Genomic DNA, 13,535 nt, shown 5'->3' with positions numbered 1-13,535 from the left:
TAGATATAGAACCTTTCAAGCCTCGATTTAAAAAGAATAGGATGAGAGGAAAAAAAACTCTTTGAGCTCTTCGAATGTTTTTTAACACTAAGGTGTCCATTTAAATTTTGAGATGTTCTTGAAAATTTTGAAGAATTGTAGGCATCGATCTGTCGATCTGGACATAAATTTACTTAAGACAACTATTCTCCTAATTAGCTTATGCACCTTCTTTACTAAGGTTGATTTTTTTAAGTCAAAGATAGCCTAAACCTTTTTTGGGTTTGCCTTTATGCCTTTTTTGTTGATCATATAACTAAGAAATTTTTCCAACATGACCTCAAGGCATATATGTTTGGATTGAAACTCATGTTATACCTCCTACGAGTATTGAAAGTCTCATCTAGGTTTTTTAAGTGCTCATCTGAGCTTTTACTCTTTACAATCATATCGTTTATAAATACTTCCATATTTTGGTCAATCTAATCTTTGAAGACTTTGTTGACCAGTCTTTGATAGGTCGCTCCAATGTTTTTCAAGCCAAAAGGTATAACTTTATAGCAATATAAGTCTTTTTTAGTGATAAGGTTATTTTTTCCTTATCTTCTTTTAGCATTTTGATCTAATTATAGCAAGAGTAGGTGTCCATAAAGCTGAATAGGTCATGCTTGGCATTATCATCTACTAGTCGATTTATACTGAGCAAAAAAAAATTATCTTTTGGATAAGCTCTATTGAGGTTAATAAAGTCTACACACATTTTTCATTTTTCACTATGTTTTTTTACCATTACTACATTGTCAATCCAATTAGGGTAGTAGGCCTTCCTGATAAAGCCTACTTTTAGCAGTTTGTTGACTTTTTCCTTTATTGCCTTCTACTTTTTTAAAATCAAAGTTCTCTTCTTTTGCTGAATTGATTTCATGTCGGATCAATTTACAGTCTATGGATCATTACCTTAGGATCTATCCCAAGCATATTAGATGTGGTCCAAGAGAATGAGTTGCCATTATCTCTTAATAATTGAATTAGCTACTCTTTGTAGTCGAGCTTCACTCCAATTTGCATGCATTTTTCAAAATTATTTTTCTAGAATGGTATAGAGATAAAGTCTTCTGCTAGTTCTGTTCGATTGTCATCAATCTCTGATCTTTAAACAATTATTTCTTTTTGCTTTAATTAGGTCGAGATTATTTTTTGTGAGAATGATGAATCCCAACATGATAGTTAGTTGATTTACTATTAGCTTATAGTATGCAGTAGAAAAAAGTTGAACAAAATATAGATTTGTATTTCTTTAACCAGCTTAAAAGCTTGTTTTTGTTATCATGTATCTATGATAGCTTAAGAGCTCGGTCTCTATGGAATCATTCAAAAATTACAAAAATTTTGTAGCATATATAATTATAGAGTTTAAGAACTCAAAGTGGCTTATAGAGTGCACTTCTTTTTTCTTCTTAATTTTATGTTACTTCTTACCAAGGCTATCTTGCTTTGCTTATTCAATTTTCTTGACATCTACTCCAACCACGTCTATCATTTTTAGGTCCTCATTTTGACCAAACTATGTCAGTCTACTTCCCAGTTTTACCTTTCATTATTGTCACGTAATAATGTCATGCCATAAACTAATCTCTTTTAACCTTTCTAACTCCATTTAGCAATGAAAACTTGATCTTCAAATGAAGAGTTGAGTTGATCAATCTCATAATAGATTGGCTAGGTTGTCCTAGGATCATTTTGAATGCAAAGTGAACATTTATTACCATAAATTCTATAATTGAGGTGATGCTCTTTGGTTGTGCCTAATATGATCGATAGCTTAATAATTCTATTTACTGGCACTGGTTCATTTCTAAAACCAATCAAAATGATAGTGAATGGCTTCAACATTTCTTCTCTTACACCCATTCGCAGCATAGTGGCATAATACATCACATTATTCAAGCTCCTACTATCAAATTAGATCATTCTCATCACATGATTGTACACCATAGCACTAACCACAATCACATCATCATGTAAGAATTAAATTCCTTTCAAATATTTTGAGCTAAAAGAGATAAGCTCTTTTTTTTAGTTTTTCGCTTTCATGGTCAATGACCCAATGGCTATAACCATCATTTAATCAAACTTTTCTTTTGGCTAATGTAAAACTTTTGCCATTTATAACATTGATGATGCTCGTAATGGGCCTGTTATCCACGACACGGCCTTTATCTTCTTTTTGCTTTATATTTTTTATTTTTGTCTCTTTGATTTTTTTTTATCTATTCTCTTGATTCCTTTCTACCTCTTTTCTCTAGTTATCTTTTTTATAATCTAGCCTACCTTGATATATCTTGCTCGATTCATAAACATGCCTAACCTCCTTTTCTAATCAAACTCTTTATTTCATTTGTGGTCGATGTCTCAATGAAAAGCATATTTTTTTGTTAGATCTTTTTTTTTTATTTTGCCTTAATAGCTTTAGTCATAAAAACTTCGAGTCTCCTTCATTGTGCATCAAGATCCTCTTTCTGAAGGTATTCAATGCTATGTAGTTTTTCTATTTGCTTGAGCTCTTAGCCCTAAGGTACTCTGGTCATCTCTATTTTAGGGGAAGATCATAATTTTTTCTCTTTTTTCAGTCAAAAAAGGGATAAATCTCCCTCACCTCGGTCTTTGAGGAAGGGGATGACCCTTACTTAACTCAATTTTTCATTGTAACTTTAGTGTTGATATATTTTTTCGTGACAAGTAGCATGTTGGCTAATATTTTTGACGGGTTCTAAAGGAAGTGTAAGCTTTAGATGGTATTCTCTGTCACTAAGTCCACTGGTCAGGGCAACAACTGTAGCAGTTTGCTTTAAATTTTTACTTGAATGGCTTTTGCATTAAAACGCATTACATAATCTTTCAAAGACTCGTTTTTACCTAAGTAGGTTAACATTAAGGTTAGAGTAGTCTTTTTTATTCTTCAACTACTTATAAATCGAGACAAAAAAACATGAATGAGCTTTTTGAAAGTTGTGATGGACCTCGACTTTGGACTACAATACCATATCAAGTTGTCTCCTTAAGTGTAGTAGCTAGTCTTTTACACATAAAAGCTTTATTTGTCCCTTACATTATAATGTTAGTTTAGTAAAACTTTGAATGATCTAAAGGGTTAATAGTACCATCATAAGTATTCAAAGTAGGCATTTTGAACCCTTTTGGGGGCATGTTTCTATCAATCCCTTAGTAAAGTGCAAAGTCACCAAAAATTTAAGCTCATCCTTAAATGCAATGGCTTTTCATTTCAACTCTTTTTCCATGGCCTACATTTTAGTTTCTAGGTCTTTATTTGGCTAGGGCTCTAAGTCAGTTTGTTTAGATTTTTTAATGGTGGCTTGTATGGAGGAGTGAGTATAGTAATAGCTAACTAAAGTAATGAGTTCCTCTTCATGTAAGGCTAACAAGGCTTCAAAGTCCTTGTAGCTTGGCTACCTTTTAGTTGATAGTATTTAAAAAGTGACTATGGTGGGTACTTTGGAAGTTTGGAGGTGTGAGGTTTCAAATTGTCTCTATGAAGAGCTATAATTATTGGTTTAAAACTTGGAATTGCTCCATCGTAGGGCTTATCGATACATCCATAGGTCGATCTATAGGTTGGCTAATTTAGGTTTCAGTTCTAGCTTAGGCAATTGGTTTTCCTTCCTCGGGGACTCTCTTTTGGGGTGACATAGTATTTTATCTTAGGTAGCAATGAAATGCCTCTTACCTGGTACACCAAATATTTGTGCCAAACTCTAAGTTTAAAGGTAAAATCCTAAAATCATAAGAAAGAGAAAAAGAATGATTAAAGGTAAAAGCTAGGAGTTTTCCTAGTGTTTACACTCTAATGCTCAAGTTAGAGACTAGCCAAAGAAGAAATTAGAAAGGAAAAAGTATGAAAGTAAAAAGATATGAAATGTCTAGATAATACCTGAATGACCCTATTTATAATTGAAGGTGAGGGGTTTTAGGGTACCGTAGGTTACCTATGATCAATCCTGTGGTCAGGATAACTTGGTAGACTGAGTTAATCTAGACGCTAACCATCCATTTAGAGAGTGACAAGTCAACATAAAAAAAGGCCCTTTGGACAAGTTGATGAGGTGACTAAGTTGACGTGGTACTGTATATGTTAGGTTGGCTTGACATATCAAGTCGGCCTGATATGTCAAGTTAGCCCTAAAGTCATAAATAACCCTCACTATTTGCTAACCTAACATTCAAAATGTTATGAATTTTCATTAGAATTTTAAAATATGGCTTTTAAAAATTGTTAAAAAAATTAAAAATAAAATTTATTTTTAATTGTATTTTAAAATTTTTTTAGATTTTTAAAATTATAATTTTGATTTTTTGGTACTTTTAAATTTTAACATTTTATTTTTTTTCATTTTTTATTTCTCATTTTGATGTTTTTGGAAATTTTTTTCTTTTTTTATTTTTTTATTTTTTAACAAACTTTTCAACTTTTATTTTGAATATTTTGTGAATTTTCTTTTATTGCCGATATGTTGATGGACCTATCAATGAAGTGGTATTTTGTTATCACATGTTATGATTTTATTGGATATTCATGCCACGTTAATAATTTGACTAATGACATTAGTCCAAAGTACTAAACTATATAATAGAATAAAAGTTCAAATATACAATTATGAATTTTGTTTCTTTAAGTATCTCATTGATAGAAAAGTGTATAATACAGAGGCTAGATCAATATTTAACCTTTGAAAATCTATATATTGGTATCATGTAAAATATTAACAATTAGCATGTTCATTTCATGTTTACTTAAAAATTATATGTTATAATTCGTGTCGATATACAAAATATGAAATATAGTTTTTGTTAAATTTATATATTGTTTTTGCTAAAATTTAAAATCATGTCATTTTAATGTTTTTTTGTATCATATCACCATGTTATATTTTAAATTGCCAAGTCTAATTGCAAAAGTATACCTTTCATGACAATCATGTTTATAATAATTAATGTGCAACTTTTGCCATTATATAATTCAATTATATGTAATTACAAAATAGTTAACAAAATTCAATAAATATGTATGTATATAAACATTAAGTTGTTGTAATGATTAAGTTAATTAAAGTTATAAAATTATAATTAAATATAAAGAAATTATTTCATTTATTAGTGGAGTTTTTAGGCTTTATAATGAGTTTTGTAGAATGATACATACCTCTTAAAGTATATTTAAAAATAAAAAATAATTAAAAAAATAAATGTAACATTTTTCAATCTCTTAACTCCATTTGTGAAATAAAAAAAAAATGATAATATATCAAACACTAACTCATAAATATATTAGATATGTATTCTTTATTCAGTCTAATTAAAATAAAGGTAAATTACATATATACCCTATAGTTTAAGGCACTTTAAGTTTACCTTCTTAGATTTAAAATGTGACTCATAAATACCCTAAGATATTATTTCATGTCATTCCATTACTATTCATTGATGCTATTAGTATCTGAGTTGTATAAACCCCAAACTTTTTTCCCATCCTTTTTATTTCTTTGCTATTTCTCATATTCAAACTTTTGAAAGAAAAATTAGTGTTAAGCATGAATTCTTCCCAATCTTCAGCAAGTGGAGGATCAAATGTTGCAAAAGTATGTTTTTGTAGTAGGAATCACCTATAAGGACATCTAGAACAAAGAACAATCGTAGACGAAATTTTATGGGTGTAACAAATTTAAGATAAGATGTACTTCATTTAATCTTGAAATAGCTTGTAGGATTTAAAAATAATATATTTAATCTTAAATTTCTTGTCAAGGAACAAGAAAATGTGATTTCTTCTAGTGGGTGGATGAATTGTATAGTGATTTTTGCAAAAAAAAAAAAAGATACTTAAATTGGAAGTAAAAATCAAGAAAATGAAATATCATATTTCCATGTCAAATTCAAAAAAACAAGAATTATTTAAAGAATTGGTATTGTGTTCAGTAGAAAAGATGAGTTTGCAAGAAGAATTAGTTGAAGCAAAAAAAAAATGGAGTTGAAATTAAAGGAAGAACTTATTGAAACTCAAATTAGAGGCAAAAATGGGTGTTTTTAATTAGTTTAAGTGTTTTGGTAATGTTTATGGTAATTTTGTATGATCATTTTCATCTAAGAAGTTGTAGAAACCAAATTTTGGAATTGAAGAATTGATATTCCAGTATTGATATTAATAGGAAGGAATTAATGCTTTACGTCTATCAAGTGCTTGTGAAAATGACTCAATGAACTTTGTAGTTGAAATATGGTTAACATATACAATTTTCTTCTATTCCAACTGTGTCATTTTATTTGTGACACAAACAGTAAACTTGTACAAAGTGAATTTCCATAAACACATTCACAAACACATTTAACAAATTTATCCAACATTGTGTTTGATCAAGAAACATATCAAAAACATAAAGGCAAAAAATTCATATTGATATAAAGAACGAGTTGTGCTTGAACTAAGCAACTTATAATAAGGCCAACATGTATACATCATGAAACCTATAAAGATATTGGCTATAAATAAAAAAAAGATTATATCCTAAACTAGTTCATAAGCTTTCACCTAAATAGAATTATACCCTAAATTAGTTTATAAACTTCCATACACAAAAAAAAAAAAAAACCTTAATATAGTTACTAATTTTTACCCCAAAAGAACTATACATCAACATATATCATCAAAATAACATGTACAAATTGTTCCTAGATTGCATCTAAACTTTTTAGCTACTAGTTACTTGGTTATCAACTCTTTGGTTGCTAGTTTCTTGATTTGTGCTAATAGTGTGCTTGCCAACTGATTGCCTACTAGATGCATAGGCTACCATTAATAGTAATCCTACTCTTTCCTTTAATTATAGTAACTTTTTGCCTAAAAGTTCTTTTTCCTTTTCCTCTGGTAACATTTCCAACAGCTCTTCCCATTAAACTTGTGCCAAACTCTAAAGTTGTAGCAATAGCTAAAACTTTTGTGGCAACATTTGTAGCACGTCTTTGTCTTTTACCAACATTGGCATTAGTTCTTCTTAGTGTACCAACATTGGCAGTAGCTCTTTCTCTTGAACTAAAAGTATCAAATTCTTTATCTACCAGCATTAAGAAGAATTTTTTTGGATCTACCATTATCTTATTAGTGGTAGTAGTAGCTTTTCCTCTTGAACTTGTCCTTGAAACAAATATAAAATTTTTGTTTTGGGCAATCTATCAAAATAACCACATAAAGGTTAGAAAATAATTTACAAATATATGTCTGTATCACAATATAGCTAAAACTATTAAGTCTTTAACCCCTTCACCCTTCAACCTTATCCTTTTTTGCCATAAAGTCTCCCCCATCATTAATGCCTTGCAACATCTCACAATTTGTCCTTGACCACATTTTTCACATTTTATTGGTTTATTCCTCCTAGACAATTTGTAAGAATTTTGAGGTTTATCAAGTGCTTTCCTTTTTAATTTTCTTGGTATGCCTGGTGGTTTATAAATAATTAGAAGGGCTAAAGGATGATCATTTATAACTTATTCATGTTGTCCTGGATTACGATTAATAATGCTATCATATGTCTTCATGTAGGTATTATTAGAATAGCAAGAATGGACATAACGTTATGGTTTCTCCTTGTTCTTAAAAATAGTTGAAACAACATTCTTACAAGGGTTTCCCACAAAATCTTAATACTTGCAAGTACAACTCTATTCAATCCTATTCACAACATGGTTAGTTATACCACATTCAACTTCATATTTCAACCTACCAACTAGAACTAAAAAGCAATTAAATGAGTCTTTTTTTATCTTTTTAAATTTATCTTGAACACTTGGATAGATAGGGCGCTTATGTGACTCTATTCCTATCTTTTTAGCATGAAAAATTTTCATCAATCTTTTTCTAATCCATTCTAACATGCTTAGTATAGGCAAATCCCTAGCTTGTAATATGTAAGCATTAAATGATTCACTAAGATTATGAACCAATAGATCACTCTTAGTTTTTAGGCTAAACCGAACCTTGCCCACTTAGATAAATTCAATCTATTTACCCAAGTATAGGCTTAGCCTATTTTATCAAGCCTTTTAAGATGTAACATGGCTTTTTCCCATTCTTTGACTGACCTAACATTTGTTGCTTTCTATAGAGGTTGTTTATACTCTTCCCTTGAACTGTCTTTTGAAATTAGTGTACAAATGCCTCGAAAGACCTATGCTCAACATCAGGATATACTTATTAAAATGTTAGCTTTAATTCCTATAAAATAAAAAAAATAAATAATATTGTTAAAAAAAACATATAAGATATTAGATAAACAGAGATGCAACAAGAAATTTCATACATTTTGTTAATCAGACATGAATTCTAATCCCAACAACTTCTTTCTTTTCCCTTGTCATTAGATCCATGAACATTGTGTAGATCACTATCATTTTTTGCATTATCCCTAAATTCTATCGATATTTGCCCTTCAAGTCAAATCATATTTTGGCTAAGATATTGTCATATTCATAATACTTTGATATTTGATATTTGATATCTATAAAGGTCACATTTCTTTATCATTGAGTTTGTATGCATATATTTCAATGTTAATGCTTATATGATACTATCCTCGAAATATAAATAAATCTTAGCAAGGTAATTACGATGAGATTGTAATTATGAGATCATCGTTGCATAAAAGCTATATGTTTGAAAATTTGTTTCTAGTTGATGTTTTATCAATAAGAGGACATTAAAAAAGCTATTAAGATTAGTACATGATTATGCACATGTTTATAAAATAAGCAACCGATCTCATAGGTTAAAGTTTGGATAAACTTGAGCTAACATGCGGATCTTATTTCAAGAAAAAGTTCAGCAAACATGAGCTGATATGAGGATACTATATGGTAGTTCACAGTGTCTATGGCTAATTCTCATGTAATGGTTGCATCAGTGATATTTTGACTTGAGATTACTTATAATCTTATATAATGAATGTTATACTTTGACTTTATTTTACTTATGGTTCTAACCAAGAATACTCTAGTCGAATATTATTGGGTATAACATGTGGCACATGAAGATATATTAAATAATCAAGATAGGATTAATCACCTTATGTGATAAAAAGAGTATCTTAACTAACCTTGATTGAATTAATTTATGAAATCTTTGGTAAAAATGAAATAATATTTTAGAATTGTTCTATGTAAAATACTAGGTGTTTGATGAAATGCCTCAATGAAAATTGATGGCGATTTCATTTGGTTTTTAGCTTAGCTTTTACGAAATTCTCAATTCCATTTTTAGAACATTAATTTTTGCATTCCTTTGTTAGTTTCATGTTTAATTTTTGTTCCATACATTTCATGTATTTTAGGCTAGGTTAGGATTTTTTATTAAGTTTATTTTTAAATTAAAAATGCATTTTCTTTTCTTTATTGTGTTAGGTTTATTTTCGATTTTAATTTGATGCTCTAGGTTCTGTTTCTCTACCCTTTTCTCTTTACTTGCAAATTTACTTCATGTTTTTAATTATGTTTTGTTTAACTTTAGGAATTCTAGTTTACTATTTTTAATAACCTTTTTACTTTTAGAAACTGCTATTTTTAGTAATTTGCCTTTTTGGAGTTTTCTCTCCTTAATTTTAGATAATTTAGGTTTAATTATTTGGTAATTTTTATTAGATTAATTTATGTTAATTATATCACTTCATAATTTTTCGTAAGACTAGATATACCCAAATTGTGAAAGTTGGTACTTATTGTTAGGTTTAAAACTACCAAATCCCTGAGAAGACGATATTCAGAATACTTCTGATCATTATTACTTTTTCTACCCATACACTTACAGTAGTCTTGAAAGGTAAGTAACAAATTTTTGGCATTGTTGCCCAAGATTTGGTGCATTTGGGCTAGGGTTAATTTCGATAGAAATATGATAGGGTGTAATCTAGTTCATTTTTTTTGTAAATACTTATTTTCCCCTTTGCTTATTTGTTTTTATTTGCTTCTTCTTTTAGTTTTCATGTCTGAATATTTCACTGATGAGGCCAGAGCCCTTAAGGACTATGTGGTATCCTATGGTTAATAGACCTTAACCCAAGTGGTCATTAGAAAGCTTAAAGCCTAAGAGTGCTTTTGTTAAGAGTAATTTATATCCTATTATAGTATTATCCTTATAGATAGCTAATCTAGCCGATAAGATAGATACTATTAGAGCCCAATATGATCATAGTCTAGTCACTTCCTTTCAGAGTCCATTTAGCAATGGTGATGTTTGTGGTGGAGATTATTATAGTCATAGGTATGTGTATGATTACACTCTTATTTTTACCTAAACATCTACATTCAAGATTTGAAAAATATTTCAGAAGTCTCATAGGGTAGCAACCAATGGTAATTTTTTAGTTCATCATCAACATACACCTCTTTTTACCCTATTGTTTCTCCTTCACTTTATTACTTACCACAATACCTAGCCCCTGATTTTCCACCATCACAGCATATTTCACCATATAACCCACCTTCTTTATACCATCCATCACTGCGATACTTTTCATCACATACTTAATATCACCCACTACCTTCATAAGAAATGAAACCTTTTCATGAGGAAACTTTCATAGAATTCACCCAAAATCAAGCCAACCTCCTCAAAACCCAAGTTACCACTTGAAAAAGCCTTAACAAGCTAGTAGATCCTAGTTCACTAGGTGTATTAAGGATGATCGAAATAAAGAGGTATGGTGTATGTTGATGATGATGATGATAATGCGCTTATCGTGACTGATTTGCTTGCATTTGTCAAGGTGATGGACTAAAAGATTATGGAAGTAGAAGAGCACTCTTGTGAAATAAAAGTAGATGACAATGGATTGGCTCTAGAATCTGACATTTTTAAAGAGTCTAGCATTAGTCCCACTGAAGGACTATTTAAGAGTCTAGCATTAGTCCCATTGAAGGTGAGTCTAAGTATTTTAGTCCACTTGTGACATCTTTTCAACCCTTTGAAGATCAAATCTAGATAATTTAGAGATGATTGAAGTGAAGCAGCCTATTGATAATGGTTGTGTATTTGATGATTTTCTTCCACCTTTAGGAACACATATTGTCAAGCTTAGTAAAGAAGATAAAATAAAAGCATTTTTGAATGATATGCCAAAAGATTATAATGGAAATGACTTGTATGATGACATATTAAAGAATTTTTGAATAGACATTCACACATAGAATCCAATGATGATATGGATAAACTTAGTGTCATAGAATTCCCTACTTGTCTAAAAGTTTCCCCAACCTCTGATCCTCAGCTAGAACCTTTAATCATTTCATCATTTTCATTCACCCATACTACACCATTTATGAAGGAATCCTTCACATTAAAGCCCAACCTTATACTTTCAATGGCAATATCTTTTTCACTAGTACTAAGGCTAGTGCCCACCCATTTTAGCCCTTCTAAGAAGATGCTTAATACATTGTTAAGGATGGGCCACCTATCTACTTTCTCCATTGTCACTGAGTTCCATCACCTTAAATCTATTGTTGAAAATATATCGAAAAAAAAAGAAGATTAGAAAATGGATAAATACTGGTACCAAGTGTGGAGTTTTCACATAACCTCAGTGAAAGTCAAGCTGTTGACTATAAATCAATGTTTCTTGGGAAACAACCAAGTATTTGATGTTTTCATTTCTTTCTTTTTTATTTTCATGTTTGTTTTTAATAGAGTTAATGCTTAGTTTTTTTTTTTTTTGTAGGTAATAATAAAGGTTGTCAATCATAAAAACTTTAAGGAAAAGCCATAACCAGTCAAAAGAGTATTCTTCACCTCTTGCACTTAATTTCATATATGCCTACACATTGAAAACGATGTGCATTTTAAGTTTTGGGGTGAAAAACTTTTTAAACCAAATTTTTAAAAATTTTTAATTTTTTTTTAAACTTAGGCATAATTGGCTGTTTGATAATTTTTTTTTTTTTGGAATTATCATGTACTTAGTTGGTTAAATTTTAACTTACTTGATTTAATTTTGCTTGATTATCCACATAAATTCTTCAAATTTCATGTGTAGAAAAAATCAAAACACCATGCTTGCACCTAATGTCATCATGCAAGCAATGGCCAAATCTAGTAGAAAATTTGCCAAAGCAACTTAAAGGCCCTTAGGAGATGAGGAGAGTTGATTTCCATGAAAAAATGGAGCCATAAAGAAAAAAAAAAATTCCAAAACATGACCATAAAGTCCCAAGCCATGAGCCACCAACAAAGGCATATAGAGCTTTTTTTTCTTGTATAAGATGGCTTGCTTGAGATGAGCTACTGCACAAGCTGATTTGGAGGAGTTTAGAGCTAAAATGAGGATAAAAAGTAAGTCAAAAAAATCAAGCGAATTTGACCAAGAAAAATTGATAAAGAAGGAAAGAGCAAAGGGAACAAATTATAAGTTAAGCAATAAATGGGAACACAATGAAAAATAAAAGTCAAGCATGGCTACTAGTTTGCATGGTTCAAGAAACCATTTATGGGCTAACAAAAAATCTAGGATAGGGTTGGAAAATAAGAAATTTTAGGGGGACAAAAAGGGTGAACCGAACCTCTGATTTCTTATAGAAAATTTCTTCTTTCATTTTTCTGTTTCACATCACTGGTAAAGTAGCAAACTTGCTGACCTTAAAACTTTTATGGTTCTATTTTAGCTATTTTCTTTGACATTTTGAAAGAGGACTAAGCTGCCAACATGTGGCCTAGGTGGAGGCATGAAGCATTAGAAATGGTGACTTAAATTCCATAATAGATTTGTTTAAGATTGGTTAAATATTGCTTAATGGACAATAAGATTTGCAAAAGAAAATTTTTAAAAGAAAAATGATTCTTAATTGGAAAGTTTGACTTGCAAAACAAGAATTCTAAGAGGAAAGGGATTCTTAATAGACTAGTTTGTATAGTTATAAATAAACGAAGTCTCGACAAGGTTAGGTATAAGAAAAAGATATAAAAGAGTTATAAGGTTTTATAGATTAGACACCCTATAGGAGTATTAGAGATTTATGTCTTATTGGATGTATGTTTGTATGTTTATGAGTGGACTAGAAGAGATTGAGAGGGTCCACATAAGTATGATGAATGGGTACATATGGGTATGTGTTTATTTGTGATGCATGCGTGCACATAGACATGTGTTTGTTTAGGTTCAAACTACTCCATAAGACTAGAGGAGATTAAGAGAGTTTTATAAATATTGATTGTTGAGTGAGGTTGATGATTTGATTGTATGTTTGTAATTCTCTACAACTAGTGTATCTTAGTTTCTCATCTGTGGATGTAGGTCAGTTGATCGAACTATGTTAAATTATTATCTCTTATGTGATTGATTAATCATTTAATTTTACTTTCGCTGGCTTGATTGGATTGGATCTTTTTTGTCCAACAAGTAGTATTAAAGCTATGGTGATCCCCAACAAGTGGTATTAGAGCATGGTTCAAGCCATAAAAAAAAATAAGTCTAGAGGAGCTCGATTTAAAGAAAAAGTTTGAG

This window comes from Durio zibethinus, chromosome 12 (assembly GCF_047325235.1).
Source record: "Durio zibethinus cultivar Kanyao isolate XHJ-2024 chromosome 12, ASM4732523v1, whole genome shotgun sequence".
Lineage (NCBI taxonomy): Eukaryota > Viridiplantae > Streptophyta > Magnoliopsida > Malvales > Malvaceae > Durio > Durio zibethinus.
Note: the sequence above shows the minus strand (reverse complement) of the source record.